A 25,358-nucleotide genomic window follows, 5' to 3' on the forward strand; every position below is an offset into this window, starting at 1 on the left:
TCTGGCTGATGGCAATTTTGCGAAATACAAAGTTAACATAACAATTAATAACAGTAATAATAATATCGGGAACTAAATTAACGACCGATAAATGACGTAGGCCACACAGTTGCGATTTGGTTAGAATAATGCTTATTCAGAAAGAAAACTAATAGCCAAAGTGGTCGTATGTAGAGTTACTGTTACACTCGAGTGCATATCCGTTTGACGCAGTTCGATCATTCACAATCTCATCGCGAAATACAAGTTATCTACGCTAAAAGTTGGAGTTCACACTAGGCACGCGGCTGCTCACCGGTCAGAGACTAAGTCCCACGATACGACACAACGAGAAATTGTTCGCGAATGCACCAGCATGTCCGTCCCCGGCCACGTTTTCCGCATGCCGAATATCCTCGCTCAACTGACTAGGGCAGTTCCCTTTCCTGAAGCCGTCCATCTGATTGTCTACAGCTAATTCTACATTATTTTACATTTTAACATATATAAATAATCAAAGCTTGACCACTTTCACGTTCTAAATAAAGTGACAATAATATCCATTACATCATAAACGTTAAATTCTTTTACATAAAACCAATACAATTTCCTTCTTAAATTTGAACGTCACGGCCAGTAGCCTTGCACCAATGTGCTTTCTGGTAAATAAATAAAGAATAAAAGTAATTATTATACACTAAACTTTACAACAAATATTCTATTGCCTAATGATTCAATAAGGTGTCATGCTGTCATCGTTCAAGGTGTTTTGTGTGGAGGAAATGATGATCTGATGCTTAACTGCAAATACTGATAATTTAAATTTACTATGTCTTTTAAATAAATGAAGTTACAGAGTTGATATTTATAACATGTGTCATTTTAATGATGCGCTTCATTGTAAATGTCGATCGTTAAGATTGACTGAAGCGTTCAAATTTTAGAATTCAGGTCTTTGTTACAAAATTTGTGAATTTCACTTTAACAGTAAATCCTAAACTATTATAGTATGATCAACATTCAAGTTTTATTGGGATCACCATGAAAATTTATGGTGGATGGCAGATTGAAATTACTGTGGCTTCATTCGCTGAATTACTACAGAATTAAATAGTTTTCATGAATGTTTCCCTTTCTGGCCGATTTTAGGTCCGCCATATTTTACACTGCTACGTCTCCTCGGCCACAAAAGCCTTCTACTGGGTTTCCCTATGATGTAAGTTCTCGTCTGTCTCACTCGCACACTACAGCGCTTAGGACTCAATAGACAATAGACACCTGTGAATTACCCCATCTCGTGGTGAATCTGCGCTCTTTGTGGCACGCGGTCCTGGACGGCAGGGTTCGTTTCACACTTACTGTAGGCTGATTCTTTCAGCCATATATTTAAATCAGAGCGCAAAGTTCGTAACTCACAAAGTCCCCAGAAGAAATACTGGGACATGCTCAATTTATAGCCATCCATAATTGCGACAGTGTTGTCAGTGCCGGATTTTGTGCACTAACTGAGCTCTCGAATATATCCCATAAATGTTCGATGGGACTCATGTCGGGTGGACTGGGTGGCCAAATCATCCTCTCGAATTATCCAGAATGTTCTTCAAAATTAGCGCAAACAACTGTGATCTCGTGACACGACGTCGTTGTTAGGGAACATAAAGCCCATGAATGGCTGAAAATGGTCTCCAGGTAGCCGAACATAATCATTTCCATTCAATGATAGGTTCAACTGGAATAGGAGAACCCAGTCTATCCCATGTAAACACAGTCCACACCTTTACGAAGCTACAACCAGCATGCACACTGACTTATTGACAACTTGGATTCTTGGCTTCGTTGGGTCTGCGCCAGACTCGAGCCCTACCATCATCTCTTAGCAACTGAAATCGGGACTCATCTGATCAGACCATGGTTTTCCCTTAACCAAGGATCCAACCGATATGGTCATGAGCCCAACTCTACGCACACGCCGCTACTCTCTGTCGTTAAATTGTGATTGTTGCCCACTGCGTTGTGCGTGGTGACATGTAATGCCTGAAACTTGCACACTCTTGACACTGTGGATCGCGGAATGGGGTGGCCGAGCGGTTCTAGGCGCTACAGTATGGAACCGCGCGACCGCTACGGTAGCAGGTTCGAATCCTGCCTCGGGCATAGATGTGTGTGATGTCCTTAGGTTAGTTAGGTTTAAGTAGTTCTAAGTTCTAGGGGACTGATGACCTCAGACGTTAAGTCCCATAGTGCTCAGAGCTATTTGGACCATTTTGATCTCGGAATACTGAATCCCCTAACGATTTCCGAAAGGAAATGTTCCATGTGTCTAGCTCCAACTACCTTCCCGTGTTCAAACTCTGTTAATTCCCGTCGTCGGGCTGTAATCACTTTCACATAAATCCCCTGAGTACAAATGACAGCTTCGTCAATACACTACTTGTGTACGCGATATTACCGGCATCTGTATATGTGTATATCGCTATCCCATGACTTTTGTCACCTCAGTGTACGGGTATGTAATTCTTTTCGCTATCATCCAGGCATTTTGACTGATGCGTTGCGCCTAATGAACAAGCAAGCATTAAATTTAAGTGAAACAGAGGAGCTGTGTGAATTAAGCTTTTAAGAACTAAGCTGGACAGTCGCATATCTATGATAGAGAAACTGACTTCACAACCAGACTATAAAGTCAACTACAGGTTGTTATGACACGTAGTTTATGTGGAATTTCGAAACAAATAAAACCTATATTAGATGGTGGAAATAGGAGTGGTGTTGGTATTGACATTCAGCATAAAAGAGTGAACAATCGATTCACGCAGTATATATATTATGACGATACTAGTGAGCTAAAAGGTCGGCGTTGATTTCTCATGGCATCAGCTACAGCTGGTAATACAACTCATTTGAATGAGATCGTTTCAGTATTTTCAGAGGTTAGAGAGCAAGGTACCATCGAATACGTATGGAGACAGTAGTTCGAGAACTATACAAACCATTACCCAAAACATACCCTTGTAGACAAAGTTATGATTAAAGGTTTGGAGCCGGCCGAAGTGGCCGAGCGGTTCTAGGCGCTACAGTCTGGAACCGCGCGTTCGCTACGGTCGCAGGTTCGAATCCTGCCTCGGGCATGGATGTGTGTGATGTCCTTAGGTTAGTTAGATTTAACTAGTTCTAAGTTCTAGGGGACTGATGCCCTCAGAAGTTAAGTCCTATAGCGCTCAGAGCCATTTGAACCATCTTAAAGGTTTGGATGACCTATAGCAGGTTGATCTTGTAGATATGAGGGAATATTCATGTGTGAATAATGGCTTAAAGTAAATTTTAATGGTCATTGATGCACACTCTAAATCTGCCTGGGTATTACCTGGGAAAACAAAAAGTGGAGAGATGTCGCAGAGATCTTTGAGTGTTTGTTGCAGACAGGAACGAATCGATGTCTGGACAACCCTCAAACAGATCATGATGAAGAGTTTTACAATAGGTGTTTAAAGTTCATGATGGGGCAGTATCGAATACACCACTACTCAACATTCACCCACCCGAAGGCGAGTATCGTGAAACGTCTGAACAGGACAATAAAGGGCAAATGTGGATGCGTTTCAATCTTCATGGTTAATAAAAATGGATAGATATCCGCTCACAAATAATTGCACAATACAACAGAACCACATATAGCGCAATAAAAATGAGACCAATCGATGTTCGTGATAATGGACTCCTGTATACGGTATAAAATCGCATTAAATTCTAGAATTACCCAAACAAAAATTTAATGATTTAGTATGTATTTCAAAACACAACACAGTATTTGGGAATTCATACCTACCAAAGTGGTCAACTGAGATATTTACACTTTCCAGTGTACAAAGAACGAATCCTAGAATTTATGTCTTAAGGGATAGCAGTGGTACTGAACTTTCAGGATGATTTTACACAGAGGAAACGCATAAAAGCTCAGAACCGGATGTGTTTCTCGTAGAGAGGGTCATAAGACATAGAAGGAATAGAGCGTTAGTTAATTGGCTTGGTTTTTTGTAGCACAAACTGTTCGATTGACACTACCGATTTGCTATATAATATGGTGTGCCGACCACAACCACCTCATAGTATAATACGCTGGTTAGGAGACGCATTAGAGGAGGTGGTGGTATTCTCGACAGACTGTCGGTCAAATTACACACTCCCAGATTTAAGTACTGTGGACCTGGAGCAAAGCTTCATGAACAGTCGGCACACTACGATAAGGGGATTAACTTGCTTGACGAGGCATGTATGGAACACAACGTTATATATTATTTATAAATATCTCCCAGGGCGTCACGCTGCAGAGCGAATTTTAGCTGATAAAGCCAAGACAATAAGTGCAAGATGGGGTATTGACGTAGGTCAAAGCATTGTGACACTTACATCCGTGGTAAAATTAAGTTGGATTTCGAATGAATTAGATGTAAATTATATACGCATCTCGTCGCGCTCTAAAGAAGAAGAAGAAGAAGAAGCGACAAGACACAATCAATGCCTTCTCAGCTGGATAGCAAAGGAAATACTATCAACGACAGTGCAGCCAAAGCAGAGTTGCTAAACACAGCCTTCTGAAATTCTTTCACCAAAGAAGACAAGTAAGTATTCCAGAATTCGAATCAGTAATAGTTGCAAACATGAGTAACTTAGAAGTACGTATCCTCGGAGTAGTGAAGCGACTTAAATCACTTAACAAAACTCTTCCGGTCCAGACTGTATACCAGCTAGGTTATTTTCAAAGTATGCTGAAGCAATAGCTCCATTCTTAACAATCATATACAACCGCTCGCTCGTCGAAATATCCGTACTCAGAATCTGGAAAGTTGCACAAATCATACCAATATCCAAGAAAGGTAGTAGGAGTAATCCGCTAAATTACAGACCCACATCATTAACAGCGATATGCAGCAGGAGTTTGTTGTGTATGTTGTGTTTGAACATTATGAATTACCTTGAAGAGAATGGTCTGTTGACACAGTCAATACAGATTTAGAAAACATTGTTCTTGTAAAACACAACTAGCTCTTTACACACACGAAGTGTTGAGTGCTATTGACAAGGGATTTGAAATTGATTCTGTATTTCTAGATTTCCAGAAAGCTTTTGACACTATACCGCACAAGCTGTTTGCAGTGAAATTGCGTGCTTATGGAATATCGTCTCAGTTATGTGACTGGATTCGTGATTTCCTGTCAGAGAGGTCACAATTAGTAATACGTGACGGAAAGTCATCGAGTAAGAGAGAAGTGATTTCTGGCGTTCCCCGAGGTAATGTTATAGGCCCTCTGCTGCTCTGCTGTTCCTTATACAAATATATATAAACGATTTAGGAGACAATCTGAGCAGCCGTCTTAGGTTGTTTGCGGATGACGCTGTCGTTTATCGTATAGTAAAGTAATCAAAAGATCAAAAAAAATTGAAAATGGGTTTAGAAAAGATATCTACATGGTGCGCAAATTGGCAATTGACCCTAAATAATGAAATGTGTGAGGTTATCCACATGAGTGTTAAAAGGAATCCGTTAAACTTCGGTTACAATCAGTCAAATCTAAAAGCCGTAAATTCAACTAAAAAGCTAGGATTACAATTGCGAACAACTTAGACTGAAAAGAACACATAGAAAATGTTGTGGGGTAGACAAACCAAAGACTGCATTTTATTGACAGAACATTTAGAAAATCTGACAGATCTATTAAGGAACTGCCTACACTACGCTTGTCCGAACTCTTTTGGAGTACTGCTGCGTGGTCTGGGATCCTTACCAGATAGAATTAACGGAGTACATCGAGAAAGTTCAAGCACGTTTTGCATTATCGTGAAATAGGAGAGAGAGTGTCACTGACATGAGACAGGAACTTGGGTGCACATCATTGAAACAAAGACGGTTTTCGTTTCGGGGGAAACTTCTAACGAAATTTCAATTGCCAAATGGTTCAAATAGCTATGAGCACTATGGGACTTAACATCTGATATCATCAGTCCCCTAGAACTTAGAACTACTTAAACCTAACTTAACACACATCCATGACTGAGGCAGGATTCGAACCTGCGACCGGACTGAAGAGCCTAGAACTACTCGGCCACTACGGCCGGCGCTTCGATTACCAACTTTCTTGTCCGAATGTGAAAATATTTCGTTGATGCCGACCTGCAAAGGGAGCATCGATCAGCATAATAAAATAAGGGAAATCAGAGCTCTTACGAAAAGATACAGGTTTTCATTTTTCCGCGTGCTTTTCGAGATTGGAATAATAGAGAATTATTGTGAAGGAGGTTCGGGGAACCCTCTGACAGGCACTTAAGTATGATTTGCTGATTTTCCATATACATGCAGATGTAGATGTAGATGTAGAAGATGACGATGGCGATGAATAGAAGAAGACGGAGCTGGCGTGTCTAAAAAATTGCATCTTGACAGCGATGTCTGCAGGTAAAAGCGCTCTGAAGCATAAAGGAATGGATAAAGCACCCAGAGGTCTCCCAGAACCCAACATGTGAAATTATTCCCTTCCTCATTCCAGCCGTCGCAGGTCTCTCATCAGTGGATTTTCTTGTTGGCGGTGCTGCAGCTGGTGCCAAGAGAGTCAAGAACGCACATAACTCCCAGGAGCAACTACAGGAAGCAAGAAGACATAACTGCATGATGGAAGTAACAGCCATCGGGAAAGGACAATACTTGTACAACAAAGGGATAGGTCTCGTCATCAATAAAAAATAGCCCCTTAGTCGTCCTACCTGATAGAGCGCTTACAAATAAGTTTGTTGGAAAAAAAAAATTCATCATTCCAAGATTACGCGATGTGTTTACGGGGGATACATTACTGAATACTACATGAAAGTCCAGAGAATGTGGATTTATGAATTTAGATGTTGCTGGAGGACCTGGAACCCATTGGGTATATGTTAAAAAAAAAAAAGAAATACGAATAACGTGTACTATTTCGACTCATTTGGTGACTTATAACACTTTACCAGCAGAAGACAAGTGTTCTGCAATTTTCGAAGCTGCGAAGAGTTTAATACTTACCTGTACGGTCATCTATGCATCGTGTTTCTGCTGCAGGTCATGAGAACTACATATAAGGAGGTGCATTAAGTATCAATTCACCAGTTGGCGTTCAGATGCTATGTCGTATACTCTGACTTCAAAAGAACGATCGTCAGTATTGCGTGCGAATTTCTTCACACCAATGGATTTAAGCATAGAAAAATGCAGTATTGCGCTGATTGGGCTGGAGACATGCAAAAGCATCCCAAATATCACAGAGGCTAACAATAAACTGCATCTGGAAATCAATGGCAGAAAAGAAATAGTGGAAATAGAACAAGATGCATACGATATTGATGATTTAAACAAAGTTTTAAAATAATCTGGAAAGGGGATCATGCTACGTGCAAACATCAATACACTTAAATCAGAAATAAGGACGGTGAATGCAACGATTGACTTTAACCAGAAATGTTGAGTAGGACGACTATTGTGTTTCACGAAAGGACAGGTTTTAAAGAAGGATTCTAATTAATTTTACTGATCTGATAAGGAGATTAACATTGCAACGAACTCCTATCTTAATGATAAATTGACTCATGCAATTTACAGATTCTTCCCGTCAGTTGGATCGGAGTATAAGATTGTTAAGGCTTCCACCAACCCTACATACCTCCCAGTGACAGTTCAGACATTGGACTATCTGGAGCTGCGTATTGTGGACCAGAATAACCAACTTATTGACTTTCATGGTGAGGAGATCATTGTGCGACTATATCTAAGACAGGATGGACGTAAGGTATAAAACCAGCCCACACAACCTACAGCACAGCACTTTACAGCATAACCGCAAGATTATAACTCGTGCTAAGTACAAGCTTTTTAAATCAGTGGATCTGAAACCTTACAATGGCGTCGTTCAGTATAACGGCCCCAGTAGAATACGATCAGCGAATTATACACCTGGAATACTTCTTGCATAAGCCATATGCTTCAGCTACGTTCACCAAGAACTATTAAATTAGGATTGTCATCTAGCACCAAGATGCTTTAACCCTCAAATGCAAAGCTTCATACATTTGGATGAAATATTTAGGGAAAAGGTTTGTTCTCCCACAGTGGAGTCGAAGCCTGCAAAAAATGGTTCAAATGGCTCTGAGCACTATGGGACTCAACTGCTGTGGTCATCAGTCCCCTAGAACTTAGAACTACTTAAACCTAACTAAGCTAGGACATCACACACATCCATGCCCGAGGCAGGATTCGAACCTGCGACCGGAACAGCAGCGCGGCTCCGGACTGGAGCGCCTAGAACCGCACGGCCACCGCGGCTCGAAGCCTGCACATAGTGCTTTAACATTCCTGTTCCACGAGATACGATATGAACTTAATGGGGTTGAGACTGACCATACACGTAATGTAGGCATAGCATCAACCGTTAAAACATATTTCTCTGCATAACCCTCGGGTTTGAATGGTTTAGAAAATGCAGGAGGGTTCATATACGATCATGTGGGTAGAACAGTGGACGAATACAAGAAATATACTGCATGCATACCTTTAAAACTTCTTATGGGGTACTTTGTGTTGTGGGTTGGCAGGAGAGCCAACACCGTGATTATTAGAGGAAGCCGAAAGGCACGCGTTTTAGCTCACGCAGGCTGGCGTGAGGTCTGGAACTGGACAAGGAAATTAGAATTTAGAAAAACGGACGTAGCTGGTGGAATACTTAACTTTAATCCATTAATGATGAGCGTCGCTCTTGACTGTACATTATTTACAATATCAATAGTAATTGAACATGGCGCCTTGCTAGGTCGTAGCAAATGACGTAGTTGAAGGCTATGCTAACTATCGTCTCGGCAAATGAGAGCGTATTTTGTCAGTGAACCATCGCTAGAAAAGTCGGTTGTACAACTGGGGCGAGTGCTAGGACGTCTCTCTAGACCTGCCGTGTGGCGGCGCTCGGCCTGCAATCATTGATAGTGGCGACACGCGGGTCCGACGTATACTACCGGGCCGCGGCCGATTTAAAGGCTACCACCTAGCAAGTGTGGCGTCTGGCGGTTACACCACACTTTGAGCACATGTAGCGAATTATTGCGATACTAAACAGGAACTTATTCTGGTATAGAGTGCGAAGGATAACAACTCATCCATTTAAGGACGACAAGAGGAGGACGAGATCACCATCAATAAAATGATATGGAAAATGCCTCACATCACTGTAACAGAGGGGAGCATTTGAAGATTTTAAAAGTTCTGAATGGTGGTGCATATCTGCCATTAAGCTTCAGTTCATGGGAGCTTTTCCAATAACGAGTAAAACCGACGGCAATCAGATGAACATGGGCTAATGAAACCTCTGTTCAACTGGATATTTATAGATTCATCATACTTGCATTTCAGACCTGTAGACGGGAGGGGGGAGGAAATATAGCAAATGATTTCACTGCGTTTGACAGCTGCAACCTAACTAATGCCAGAGTCTACTTGAATTCTGAATTCTATCCATATGACAATTTATTGCTACAGCGGGATGAAAATGTATACAATCTAGCATTTGACATTTATGTGAAGTTCTGTGCTTTTTACTATATAGGTGTTGAATTCAGGCAGCTGGCACTAATCATTGTAATAGACTGCTCAAAACAGAATGAGATCGTAAATAGATGTAGGAATTGATTTTGAATCTTCAGCAAACTTCCCAGAACACACTGCGACATATGTTCTAGTTCTACATGACCGTTTGATTAATTATTGCCCGCTTACTGGTGTTTTGCAGCGAGCTGTATAAACAACAGGTGTTGTGCCATACGCACATCGTTTTACAATGGCATCTCAAAGCGTGAACATCATTGCAGATATTCAAGGTTTCTGTGATGAAGAGTGCAGATATTTAAAGATATTGCATTTATAGCGTTCACAGAATCTGCTGGTGTAGTAGAATCACTCTGAGCAAGCATAGCATCACCGAAGTCTTTCAAGGATGTGAAGTGTGGTAAAACACAGAGAAGTGTAAAGTGCTTAACATTTTTCTTCCATGGAATTCATTGAGACAATCCTGTTATATCCCATAAAGATATGGTGGCGTCCCTTCGATTATTCGACTACATGGATACCATCATCTATGTCGAAGGCAAGGAGATCATCACATGGATGCTTCGAATCTAAAAGTATATAGCTATTCAGGACCTGGAATTCTACGGGTGCCCTGATCTCTACCGACTAAAGAAGAAGAAGAAGAAGACGTTATAACACTAACGTGCCGTGAAATACGCTAATGTTACCCTCTGAGAGTATGCAACCATTATATACAGGGTGGTCCATTGATCGTGACCGCGCCAACTATCTCACGAAATAAGCATCAAACGAAAAAACTACGAAGAACGAAACTTGTCTAACTTGAAGGGGAAAACCAGATGGCGCCTATGGTTGGCCTGCTAGATGGCGCTGCCATAGGTCAAACGGATATCAACTGCGTTTTCTAAATAGGAACCCCCATTTTTTATTACATATTCGTGTAGTACGTAAAGAAATATGAATGTTTTAGTTGGACCACTTTTTTCGCTTTGTGAGAGATGGCGCTGTAATAGTCACAAACATATGGCTCACAATTTTAGACGAACAGTTGGTAACAGGGAGGTTTTTAAATTAAAATACAGAACGTAGGTACGTTTGATCATTTTATTTCGGTTGTTCCGATGTGATACATGTCCCTTTGTGAACTTATCATTTCTGAGAACGCATGCTGTTACAGCGTGATCACCTGTAAATACCACATTAATGCAATAAATGCTCAAAATGATGTCCGTCAACCTCAATGCATTTGGCAATACGTGTAACGACATTCCTCTCAACAGCGAGTAGTTCGCCTTCCGTAATGTTCGCACATGCATTGACAATGCGCTGACGCATGTTGTCAGGCGTTGTCGGTGGATCACGATGGCAAATATCCTTCAACTTTCCCCACAGAAAGAAATCCGGGGACGTCAGATCCGGTGATCGTGCGGGCCATGGCATGGTGCTTCGACGACCAATCCACCTGTCATGAAATATGCTATTCAATACCGCTTCAACCGCACGCGAGCTATATGCCGGACATCCATCATGTTGGAAGTCATTGCCATTCTGTCATGTAGCGAAATATCTTGTAGTAACATCGGTAGAACATTACGTAGGAAATCAGCATACATTGCACCATTTAGATTGCCATCGATAAAATGGGGGCCAATTATCCTTGCCCAATAGTGCATATTATGCCTGTTTACGTTACCGCTGTTGGTGAATGACGCTTCGTTGCTAAATAGAACGCGTGCAAAAAATCTGTCATCGTCCCGCAATTTCTCTTGCGCCCAGTGGCAGAACTATACACGACGTTCAAAGTCGTCGCCATGCAATTCCTGGTGTATAGAAATGTGGTACGGGTGCAATCGATATTGGTGTAGCATTCTCAACACTGACGTTTTTGAGATTCCGGATGCTCGCGCTATTTGTCTGCTACTGACGTGCGGATTAGCCGCGACAGTAGCTAAAACACCTACTTGGGCATCATCATTTGTTGCAGGTCGTGGTTGACGTTTTACATGTGGCTGAACACTTCCTGTTTCCTTAAATAACGTAACTATCCGGCGAACGGTCCGGACACTTGCATACGTAGCACACGCCCGTGGTGCATTTTGATCACAATAGCCATACATCAACACGATATCGACCTTTTCTGCAATTGGTAAACAGCCCATTTTAACACGGGTAATGTATCACGAAGCAAATAACGTCCGCACTGGCGGAATGTTACGTGATACTAGGTACTTATACGTTTGTGACTATTACAGCGGCATCTATCACAAAGCGAAAAAGGTGGTCCAGCAACAAAAACAAATGGTAACGAAATTCATGTATTCAATTCTCTCAGATATATAGATACTCTTTGGTTCTTCAGATACAATTTGGTACTTTCTTCACAACAATGTTACAACTTATTTTTTCAGATACTATTTGATTCTTTTTCAAATAATATTTTTCAATGCAGAGATACTTTTTTATTCACACTATATTACTAATACTAATAACTATGACTCGAAAAAGCCTCCCACAGTCCACCCAACAGTAGCAGTGGCTGAGCATTTATACTTTTTGGGGCATCCAAGCACTGACTGAAAATATTCAGAACTTTTTCGGTAGGTAGCACTGGTTGAAAACATTCACAACTTTTTCGGTACGTAGCACTCGTTGAAAATATTAACATTTCTTTCCATATACTGTTAAATATATCTACACTAAAAACTAATCAGACTTGAATGACTAGTGGCAGCATTATACTTACAAGTGTACACATCTGGAAAGACTATTTACTAGTATACATTCTGTCAGCACACGGTTATTGGTCTACACTGTCACTGCACCTCCAGTGTGCATATATTTACAAGTGCACAACTACACTCCTGGAAATGGAAAAAAGAACACATTGACACCGGTGTGTCAGACCCACCATACTTGCTCCTGACACTGCGAGAGGGCTGTACAAGCAATGATCACACGCACGGCACAGCGGACACACCAGGAACCGCGGTGTTGGCCGTCGAATGGCGCTAGCTGCGCAGCATTTGTGCACCGCCGCCGTCAGTGTCAGCCAGTTTGCCGTGGCATACGGAGCTCCATCGCGGTTTTTAACACTAGTAGCATGCCGCGACAGCGTGGACGTGAACCGTATGTGCAGTTGACGGACTTTGAGCGAGGGCGTATAGTGGGCATGCGGGAGGCCGGGTGGACGTACGGCCGAATTGCTCAACACGTGGGGCGTGAGGTCTCCACAGTACATCGATGTTGTCGCCAGTGGTCGGCGGAAGGTGCACGTGCCCGTCGACCTGGGACCGGACCGCAGCGACGCACGGATGCACGCCAAGACCGTAGGATCCTACGCAGTGCCGTAGGGGACCGCACCGCCACTTCCCAGCAAATTAGGGACACTGTTGCTTCTGGGGTATCGGCGAGGACCATTCGCAACCGTCTCCATGAAGCTGGGCTACGATCCCGCACACCGTTAGGCCGTCTTCCGCTCACGCCCCAACATCGTGCAGCCCGCCTCCAGTGGTGTCGCGACAGGCGTGAATGGAGGGACGAATGGAGACGTGTCGACTTCAGCGATGAGAGTCGCTTCTGCCTTGGTGCCAATGATGGTCGTATGCGTGTTTGGCGCCGTGCAGGTGAGCGCCACAATCAGGACTGCATACGACTGAGGCACACAGGGCCAACACCCGGCATCATGGTGTGCGGAGCAATCTCCTACACTGGCCGTACACCACTGGTGATCGTCGAGGGGACACTGAATAGTGCACGGTACATCCAAACCGTCATCGAACCCATCGTTCTACCATTCCTAGACCGGCAAGGGAACTTGCTGTTCCAACAGGACAATGCACGTCCGCATGTATCCCGTGCCACCCAACGTGCTCTAGAAGGTGTAAGTCAACTACCCTGGCCAGCAAGATCTCCGGATCTGTCCCCCATTGAGCATGTTTGGGACTGGATGAAGCGTCGTCTCACGCGGTCTGCACGTCCAGCACGAACGCTGGTCCAACTGAGGCGCCAGGTGGAAATGGCATGGCAAGCCGTTCCACAGGACTACATCCAGCATCTCTACGATCGTCTCCATGGGAGAATAGCAGCCTGCATTGCTGCGAAAGGTGGATATACACTGTACTAGTGCCGACATTGTGCATGCTCTGTTGCCTGTGTCTATGTGCCTGTGGTTCTGTCAGTGTGATCATGTGATGTATCTGACCCCAGGAATGTGTCAATAAAGTTTCCCCTTCTGGGACAATGAATTCACGGTGTTCTTATTTCAATTTCCAGGAGTGTATGTTGGCACACAATGTGTGCATATATCTTACACAATCTTTTGTCTGTTTACATTATCACTGCAGACATGGTGTGCACATATATATATAGGTGCTTAACTGTGTGAACACGCGTGGTATGCATATATATATTTACACTATAATAAACCGATCATACTGTCCCACTTACAATCATTATTCATACCTATTCTCACTCTCTTTCATTCACACCACTCTCATCAAGTGAATAGCGTGAGTACGGACGAGTTTCAATCGTATCCTCTCAACTTACCCGCTTATCGTCATCAAATGACAGACAGATTTACACTGCAGCAAGGTGTACACCTTGTGCCCCCGCGACTGAATACTACTTTACTGTAACATATGCTGCGGGTGCTGTGGAGCACTGTGAACACCACTGTACCGGCACTGCAAGTAAATCTTCAATCGTGAGGGTCCTTGTGCCGCACAACTCACACCCTTTGCCCACCTCTGGGTGTCACCTCCCAATGTGCGATACTTGTCAATTTTGTATCTAAGACCCACAAACTCCCATTCGTCTTGTCCTTGTCTTTCATTAGATCGAAATCCTTCTTGTTCTGTGGAACAATACTGTAAAAGTTACTGACCACGCATGAAGACATGTCGAATGCATTTGGATCGCACCTCATTACTTCATATGGATTGCAGCCCTTCACCCAATAGATGGAGGTACATGTGTCTGTGTAATGTAACTTCGGATCAGCGAAATGAATTTTTGCAAACTCATAGTGGAATCGGTACATGTGGAGTTTCGACAGGTCTAATACGTACATCCCCACATACACAGGTTTCATGAACTCTACTGCAGTCACCGCCATCTCCACAGCAACAAAATTCTTATTGAAGATAGTGATCCGTTTAAAATTTGGACTGGTGATTCATTTCCTTACGCCCCAACGCCCATTTCATTGTGTTGTAATAAGAATTTCAAGGTGTTTTCCATTGTCTCGCTGAAAATTGTGTTATTCATTAATCTTTTTCAAAATCATTCTTTGTGGAAGCTCCCTTCTCAGTATTTAAATCAGTATACTCCTTCAACTAGGATGACTTCTTGAAGGAGAAAGCATGACTAATTCTAACCAGCTCCATCCCTAAGCTGAGATATTGCTGGGACTTCTTGAAGGAGAAAGCATGACTAATTCTAACCAGCTCCATCCCTAAGCTGAGATATTGCTGGCATGACATATCTCTGCTTGTTCCCCAGCGTTGTCATCAGTTTGCGGATGGAGCATCTTCGCAGAACTAGTTGCTCTGGACACAGCGGCAAATCGCTTTGTGCATCATGCAATCTAATAGGGCATTTGAGGTCTGTCTCCAAAACATATCCTACACCAAAATCAGCCGCCATGCCACGCATATTTCCACCTTATCCTTTGCATTAATCTTCGGACAGCATCGAAACTCGCCAATTGGCAGCGATTGTTGCATGGTATGCCTGTATAAGTTATTCACATCCAAGCACGAGAACCTCTCACCGATCCGTTGGTTATTTGCCTTGGCGTGCCTTTTGATACATTGGCAAAGTCCCCCACAGATTCTTGCCTCAAAGAGAGGCATGTCAACCTGGTCAATAGTTCGAAGTCGACTTTAGTTTTGTTAAGCATAGCGTCCTAAAACAACGCAGGTGCTTTGTAATAAAAGGCAGGATCCAGAGCATATGCGGTTATGCATACACTCTGGAATTTTACAAAAACATCCCCAAGCAACTACACCTCTGTGTCCATATAAAGTTTTGCATGTTCTCCTAAAGTGGAGATGTTAAACTACTGCCAAATATTCACAGCATGCTCATAACGCTGTATCCGATATGGTGTCGCCTGTAAGGCTACTAGTGAATGCAGTCGTATGTTGGGTGGACCCGTTTCGTCAAGTTTCCCCTTACAGTCCAGATATTCATATGGGAAAACCCCCTTCTTTCTTACAAGTTGAAACTTTCTGTCATCAGAATACTACTGAGGCAGAGTTTCACCAAGTTTCTGGAGTGGTGCCTGCATAAAACGCAATGAGTCCAGGAAGTGTAGTGCAATTCTTGGCGTCATTCCTTTGGAGAATGAAATCTATTCTCAAATCTCTCAGGCAGGACATTGACCTGATCCTTCTCCATACTGAAATCAGTCAAGTGCTCAACAAGAAATTGAGCATCATACCCGCTCAAAATGTGGGAAAAGACAAGCATGTGTTGTGGTAATTTATACTTCAGGTTGCATGTATTATGAGCACCCATTGGATGACCTTGGTCTCAGCAAGGAGTTTCCGCTTTCCAGTCTAGTGGCTGCCAACGGATATGACAGTTAATCACTTTCTTGTACAAATAACCATTCTCCTTTTACGTAGTCATGGGAATGTTAATGCTGTAAAGCTTATTAACCTTCCACGCAAGTTTTTCGAGTTAAGTGAGCAGCCCTACTGCAGCGTTAGCCCCGACATACAGTTTGTGATGGCTAAGACTCAAACCTGATGAACATAAAGCCTGGTGCACTGCCACATATGGTACATGTTTGTCTGTGAAAGTGATATGTGAAGCTGTAGGGCCACCTTCACGGTGTGTCACAGGAACGAGGATACATTCTGCTCCGGCGTAACATCAAGAGCTGGCACGTCGGCATGGAACGTAACCGCAAAGAGGGCTGCGAGACGATGTCAGCCAATAGTACGCTGAGTAGGACCACACTACGACAGGAGCGGCATCTATCCGAAGAGAACATAAGCGCCGCTCCAGATAGCCTCGGCCGTACTACACGAGAAGAGGCGCCCTAGAAGACGAGCCGTCATCCTAACTGTTTAGCCGAGACTTGTGACCTACATCAATTGCTTGCATGGAAATTGCATATATCGAAGGACGTTGTTTAATTGCTCGCGACACCTCGTAGTGAAAAATCTAAGTATTGTACAGTCGATTTATTCTAATAAATTCCATTGATAAGATTTGCTTGAACTGTTGTTTACCTATCCGAGAAAGAAGCTTCCTAGGCACATTATATTACACGAGTGGGCAGGATCCCACACGTTCAAAGTCAGCATACACTACAAAAGAGCACCACACCTGATGGTGGGCATCCTTAGGCTTTAAGATTTTGTTTTCCTCAGTGACCATGACAACACGTACTGGCTTTCTGGTAGAGCAATACACAGCATACTTTAGTAATAAGTTGCTTGTGGAAAAGGCTTTGAGATACCTGAAGCAAATATGTTTTACGTGATGATTTTTTGACAATTGCGATTAAAGGAGTTGTGACATACATGTGATCTGTATATAGTGATAATCGTCTCCTTTTGAGAAAGGCAGCATGTTTACATGCAGCTTACATTGACCAGCAAATTCAGGGAAATAAAGGCGTCTAACAGCTTTGTTTGTAACTTTACCATATTTGTCTTGTTCTCCTTCAGGCTATAAACAGGAACCCATATCCTGGTATTCTGTGGCTCAAATTTAGGAATGTCCTGGATCTTAATAGGGAACTCGATACTGTCAAAGTTATAAAACTCAAAAAGTCAATATTTCCGCCTGCCCTCATTGCCATTACTGGAGAGGCCTGCGTGCCTCAGTGATAGAGATAACCATACCGTAGGTGTAACCACAATGGAGGGGTATCTGTTGAGAGGCCAGACAAAGGTAAGTTTCCTGAAGAGCGGTAGCAGCCTTCCCAGTAGTTGCAGGGGCAACAGTCTGGATGATTGACTGATCTGGCGTTGTAACATCAACGAAACCAGCTTTGCTGTGAAAGCAAGGGGCAACTAAAACCATACCTCTTCTTGAGGACATGCAGTTCTACTGTACGGTTAAATGATGATGACCTCCTCTTGGGTAAAATATTCCGGAGGTAAGAAAGTCCCCATTTGGATCTCCGGGCGATGACTACTCAGGAGAACGTCGTTATTAGGAGAAACAAAACTGGCGTTCTACGGATTGGAGCATGGAATGTCAGATTCCTTAATCAGGCAAGTAGGTTAGAAAATTTAAAAATGGGAGTGGATAGGTTAAAGTGAGAAATAGTGAGAATTAGTGAAGTTCGGTGGTGGGAGGAACAGGACTTGTGGTCAGTTGAATACAGGGTTATAAATACAAAATCAAATAGGGGTAATGAAGGAGTAGGTATAATAATGAATAAAGGAATAAGAATGAAGATAAGCATAGTCAATGCATTATTGTAGCCAAGATAAATACGAAACCCACGCCTACCACAGTAGCACACGTTTATATGCAACTAGCTCCAGAGGTGAAGAGATCAAGGAAATGTATGATGAGACAAAAGACGTTATTCAGATAGTTAAGGGAGACGAATTTTTTATAGTCATAGGGGACTGGAATTCGATAGTAGGAAAATGAAACGAAGGAAAAGTAGTAGATGAATATGGACAGGGGGTTAGGAAAGAAAGACGAAGTCACCTGGTACAATTTTACGCAGAGTATAACTTAATCACAGCTAACACTTGGTTTAAGAATCATGAAAGAAGGCTGTATACTTGGATGAGACTTGAGCCGGCCGGTGTGACCGAACGGCTCTAGGCGCTTCAGACTGGAACGGCGCGACCGCTACGGTCGCAGGTTCGAATCCTGCCTCGGGCATGGATGTGTGTGATGTCCTTAGGTTAGTTAGGTTTAAATAGTTCTAAGTTCTAGGGGACTGATGACCACGGATGTTGAGTCCCATAGTGCTCAGAGCCATTTGAACCATTTGATGAGACTTGGAGACACCGGGAGGTTTGAGATTGTTTATATAATTGTAAGACAGAGATTTCGTGACCAGGTTGTATTGTGAAACATTTCCAGAGGCAGATGTCGGCTCTGATCCCAATTTACTGATTATGAACTGTAGATTAAAACTGAAGAAACTGCAAAAAGGTAGAAATTTAAGGAGATGAGATCTGAGTTAGTTGAAAGAATGACAGGTTGATGATAGTTTCACAGGGAGCATTAGGCAGCTATTGACAAGAACAGGGGACGGAATACAGTAGAAGAAGAATGTGTTGCTTTGTGAAATGAAATTGTGAAGGCAGTAGAGGATCAAATACGTAAAAAGACAATGGCTAGTAGAAATCCTGGGGTAACACAAGAGATATTGAATTTAGTTGATCAAAGGAGAAAATATAAAAATGCAGTAAATGAGGCAGGCAAAACGGAATGCAAACTTCTAAAAAATGAGACCGACAATAAGTGCAAAATGGCTAAGCAGAGATGGCGAGAGGACAAATGTGAGGATGTAGAAGCATATATCACTAAGGGTAAGATAGATGCTGCCTACACGAAAATTAAAGAGATCTTTGTAGAAAAGAGAACCACCTCTATTAATATCAAGAGCTCAGGTGGGAAACAAGTCCTAAGCAAAGAAGGGAAAGCGGAAAGGTGGGAGGAGTATATATATGGTCTATACAAGGGCGATGTACGTGAGGGCAATATTATGGAAATGGAAGAGGATGTAGATGAAGATGAATTGGGAGATACGATACTGCATGAAGAATTTGACAGAGCACTGGAAGACCTAAGTTGAAACAAGGACCCCAAGGGTAGATAACATTCCATAGCCTTGGGAGTGAAAACCATGACAAAACTCTTCCATCTGGTGAGCAAGATATTTGAGACAGGCGAAATAACCTCAGACTTCAAGAAGAATGTAGTAATTCCAATTCCAAAGAAAGCATGTGCTCAAAGACGTGAAAATTACCAAACTATCAGTTCAATAAGTCATGGTTGCAAAATACTAGCATGAATTCTGTACACACGAATGGAAAAACTGGTAAAGCTGACCTCGGGTAAGATCAGTTTGATTCTGTAAAAATGTATAAACAGACGAGACAATATTGACTCTACGGCTTCGCGTAAAAGATAGGTTAAAGAAAGATAGACCTATGTTTATAGCATATGTGGACTTAGAGAAAGCTTTTGACAATGTTGACTGGAATACTCTATTTCAAATTCTAAAGGTGGCGGGGGTAAAATACAGGGAGTGAGAGGCTATTTACAATTTGTACAGAAACCAGACCGCAGTATAAGGGTCGAAGGATACGAAAGGGAAGCAGTAGTTGAGAAGGGAATGAAACAGAATTGTAGCCTACCCTCCATGTTATTCAATGTGTATATTACGCAAGTAGTAAAATAAACAAAAGAAAAATTTGGAGTAGGAAATAAAGCCCAGGGGGAAGAAATAAAATCTTTGAGGTTTGCCAATGACATTGTAATTCTGTCAGAGAGAGCAAAGGACTTGGAAGAGCAGTTGAACAGAATGGACAGTGTCTTGAAAGGGGGATATGAGATGAAGATCGACAAATGCAAAGCAACGATAATGGAATGCAGTCGAATTATATCAGGTGATGCTGAGGGAATTAGATTAGGAAATGAAACACTTAAAGTAGTAGGTGAGTTATGTTATTTGGGCGGCAAATGATGGTCGATGTAGGGAGGATATGAAATGTAGGCTGGTAATGGCAAGAAAAGTGTTTTAGAAGAAGAGAAATTTGTTAACATCGAGTGTGGATTTAAGTGTCAGGAAGTCTTTTCTGAAAGTGTTTGTATGGAGTATAGACATATATGGGAGTGAACATGGACAATAAACAGTTTAGAGTGAGCAGAAGCTTTTGAAATGTGGGGCTACAGAAGAGTGCTGAAGATTAGATGCGTAGATCACGTAACTAATGAAGAAGTACTGAACAGAATTGGGGAGAAGAGAAATTTGTGACTCAACCTGACTAGAAGAAGGGATTGATTGGTGGGACACATTCTGAGGCATCAAGGGATCACCAGTTTAGTATTGTAGGGAAGTGTGGTGGGAGACCAAGAGGTGAATACAGTGCGCAGATTCAGAAGGACGTATGTTGCAGTAGTTACTCAGAGATGAAGAGGGTTGCGCAGGATAGAGTAGCGTGGAGAGCTGCATCAAACCGGTCTTTGGACTTTAGATCTCAACAACAACATCACCGAAGTGGACAATGGGAATGTGCCTTGTAATTGTAATTTCTCTCACAAGCCAGTATTGACCATGCAAAACAATAGCAGTCTTTCTTATTTGGGACATTAATACATACGTTCTTATCAGCTATATCCTTAATACCATCGATATAGCTAGACTCCCCAACATTTATTGGATCAAAGACCTGTGTATGGATGTAAAGGTATGGTACTCAGCTGTATAGTTTACGTAAGCCTGTAACTTTCATCTCAGAAAACTTGGACTGTATAGTACTCAAGGTGGAATCATAAAACCACTTAGTAATTGAGGTACTCTGCGATAACACGCCATTTTCCCACCAAATGCACACAATACTCGTCTCTTCAACTCCTGAATCTGGTTTGTGGTGATGTGTGACTTCTCAACACAGCACAGCATTGTACTTAATGCTGGGGCGCTGTGGAACATAAATGATTTCGTGGCGCTCCGTTTCCAGAAAAGGAAGGCATACTTTCAGAAAACCAATCAGGTCTCTGTGTTCTCCTGCTGGGTTCTCTATTCAAGAAAACAAGATGCGCTCCTTAAATGCATTCTCAATCACCTCATAGTTTAGCAGTGGTATCACATTACCAACCTGGTGTCTGTCTATGATAGGACAGGAGAGGTAACTGCCTCTAACCACAGGATCACTATTACTAGCACTATGACTAACAACTGAGGACTGCGACAATCGTCTGCATGAAATCGGCTATGGGGTGGAGTGCTAAGTTATATGGCATGCTGCCACATCCCTATGAGACCGTAGACAGTGGGATCCAGCCACATCAGACCAATGTGATTACCCATACTGCAGACATGGATGCCGTGAGGAGGGTTTGAAATGTGTTGGCAACTCCTAGCCTGAACCAGTTTACAGTGACGTCCTAACGACCAGGCAGAGTCCAAACAGAGGGGTGGATACCTGCCATTAGCAACCTGTAGTCACCAGAGTAATGGTGCAGTTATGGCAGTGGAGGCAGGGGTGACACCCGACTCAGTTCCCTACAGTGGTATTGTCGTAGCAGCCAGAGGAGTTGAAGGCCATAGCTCTCAGAGCAGTCCAGCGGTGATGGAGGAGGTGAAGGTGGCGGTGGTTGTGATGACAGTGATGGGGATGGTGGCAACTAGGTGGCTGCCACTCATGCAAGCATGAGTTTCGGCCTGGCGGGTGAGGCGTGCTACACAAGACCACATTTTGGCGATGCTGTCTTCATCTCCCCAGCATCCACGGCACAGTGTACTGCAGGGATGGCAGAGCGGATTGCATCCCTGGAAATGTTGGGTCACTGACTATAAGCTCGTCTACTGCAGCTGTGGAGGAAAAACGAACACTGGTTGTATGTGCTACAAAAAATAAGGACGGGTTCATTAAATTACCAGAAGCAGCGGAGATAGCTTCCTGCCTCCATGATGACAACACATCCTGAAGGTCGTCAGAGACCGCCTCCATCCAGTAAGGCATTGATGATTGAATTCCCCAGAGCCCCTGCTTCATTTATTCCACCCACTGTGGCATCTGATTACAAAGTGGGCAGGTAGAGCACACTCAGGTGTTATTTCGTTAACATTCTTTTCAAGCAGCCACAAACTTAAAAAAAGTCAGAAAATATGTGTCAGAAATTTGAGAAAGGAAAATTAAATTAAAAACTCAGTATCATGAAATGTGTCATCATTATTTTTAAGCTTCTTCATTCCTTCATATCCCAGTCTAATTTGGCCATCTTCAAGAAATAGAAAATCCCAAAAAGTAATGAATTTATACCATCTGTTTGGCAAAATAATTTTAAATTTATTATAAGGCTCTTTACAAATTTTCTCACCATATCTAGTTTTCAAATATTCACACCCTGTAATGTAAGATAAATTATTTAATTCTAACTCACTAATTTGTTAAAGGAATTAGAACTATTCACATTATTGAGTTTCTTGAGTAGAGTCTCCATTTGTATAGGAGAGCTAAAAAAGCTAAAAAAATAACTTGATTCTTAAAAAGTGCAAAACCCTTGGCGCTTTTGAAGAAAACCTGGTGGGTTCTTTTTTTGCTACTTTATTTCATTTCACCCCACCTGGACTTTTCTGCTGAACATTGCTGTTGGTCTGGGAGTTGAACTGGAAGAGCTGCTTCTGGCATTAATTCTCGTCTTCTTCTTGATGGGCTGCAGCGGTGGATGACAATAGCAAATTACAATGGCCTTGGCCAGCCGAACAAATCCTGTAGCGATTCAGCTGTGCTTGTATGAGCTAAAAAAAGTTCACAAATCACATATATGTATAATACATATTTGAGTAACGAAGTTGATCCAAAAACAAAAAAATGGGACAACTGTTAGCGGTTTTCTGAATAGAGGGACAAGTGCCGGATAAAGGAGTTTTCAGACAGCGTCCAGGAAACTGTGGTTTGATAGCAAGGAGTGGTGAAAATAAAAATTGATGCTCGCCGCCGGCTCAGTCAGTTGTGAGGCTCACTAGAAGCAGGAGTTATGTACCATCTCCCGCCTGCCTGCATCCAACAGCAGCCTAATATATCGATTTTTGTTTATTTCTCAAATATTAATCAGTTTTAAAAATCCAGAAAACTAGCATAATCTACGTGAAAAGGACTATCCAGATAAATTATTGTTATAATAAATTTTAAAAATGTTCACTCAAGATTCTATGCTGAGCATAACATATCAAATTGTTCTTCCCATATGTGACTATGTAGCCAAGTGTGTGATTCGGTATTTTATCACTGAATGTAGCACACACCTTGAATGTTGTTTTCTGAGTAGTTAAAACATTCATTCTCCTAGACCTTTCTGTGACATAGACAGGATAATTGTCAGTAAAACTGAAGGGACTTAACTGACACCACTGTTAAGTTGTGTGACAGTCTTAAAATGTAGGAAAGCAGCACATGCTTTCAGATAATTATTTGATGTATCTGAATTCCACATCTGTTGAGGAAAACTTTAAATTCTTCCATTCTTTATATAGATATTCTGTAGTTTATTGTGATCGAACAAGGAAAAGTCGATCAATCGATTATTCTTCCCTTTTGTCTGGAAAAAGACAAAGATGAAATAAGGCACATCAAATTCTACATAATTATAGTAAATGAAGATATATAGCTCAATATTTCTCTTTCCATTCAATCCAGCAATTTCTATGGTTTGTGGTTCAAAGAAAGATATGGGAATCTACGAATTTTTTTAGTTTCTCTTGCTCTAGTCGAAGTGAATATTCTGGCTCATATATAACCACAGGCTCATGGATTTCCATTGTTTCTATAAGAATTTTCCCTTCCTTAGGAAGTATGGTCATATCTTCAAAATCAGCTTCATTTTGACCAGCCAATCAAAAAACTGCATCTACAGCACTTGAATACCTGGAAAAAACTACCATTAAGTCTTCTTCCCAAATAATTTCTTTATGGTCTTAGAAAAATTCACCGAATATTCCTAAAGGGTAAAATACTTAATTTTTCTTACTTCTTATCTTTCCATTACTGACGATATGACCGTTCATTGTTAACTCATTGGCTAGAGATGAAGTTAATCATCAAAGGAGAGATAAAGAAATAAAATTTTCTTTCCTTTCTTTATGATAAACTCGAACAAGTTTGCCACACTTTTGTCAATCAATCTTTTATTAGATACTCCATCAAATGTTGGATAATCGGTACCATCAGCTCCAATAATACTAAACCTTATGTACAGCTGAGCTGTTGCTTTGAATTATGTAGAAACTGTAAACGAATAATAAAAATTAAAAATCATAAATGTTACATGCTATACAAATTGTAAAATGGTGGTATTTGTGAAAGAAAATTTGGTGACGATTTTAGAGTCAATGGTTGTCAAAACTGTAATAAATATGGTTGCTATATTAATGGAGAATTGAAAGATTATTATGTTTTCCATCGTTGGGAAAGCTATAAAATAGTTTTAGGAAAACAGTTCAAATGTTGTAAAAAGGGAATACCAAAGAGAGTTCCTTGGACCTATATCAAAGGATACACGAGGTTTGATTATGAAATTTAACAAGAAACTGATGTACATATTCCAAATTTAGTATTAGTTAACAGTTTTAATGTTGATACTGTTTAAAAATTTAAGACCAATTATGAATGTTGTAGGTGGATGATGTCTGATAAACATCAGAATTTTACAATAAAGCTTATGATTCATAATTCATTCTGAAGTACTGTTTTTGAAATATAATAAAGTGATACACTATTTACACAGGAACTGAATTGATGTTACTGGAGAGCAAGTACTTGGAACTAAATACGTCGCAGCAATTATCCACAACACCCTCTTAGTAGCTTCCAAAAATATTTGATTTGAAAGAATTAAAGGAAGGTTACTTATCACATATATTCAATGCACAAGAAAATGATAATTGCAAAAGATCGATTCCTGATATCAAATACTATTATGCTGATGCTATGAAACCAAAAGATAGGGAAATATTTCTCAGATGGTATAGCCAAAAATTTAAGAAAATTGTATGTTCAGTATGAAGAAATAAATTAACAGAAACTCTAATTATGATGTAGATATATTGAGAATAGGTTTCTTAGAG

This window comes from Schistocerca serialis, chromosome 3 (genome assembly GCF_023864345.2).
Source record: "Schistocerca serialis cubense isolate TAMUIC-IGC-003099 chromosome 3, iqSchSeri2.2, whole genome shotgun sequence".
In the NCBI taxonomy this organism is placed as follows: domain Eukaryota; kingdom Metazoa; phylum Arthropoda; class Insecta; order Orthoptera; family Acrididae; genus Schistocerca; species Schistocerca serialis.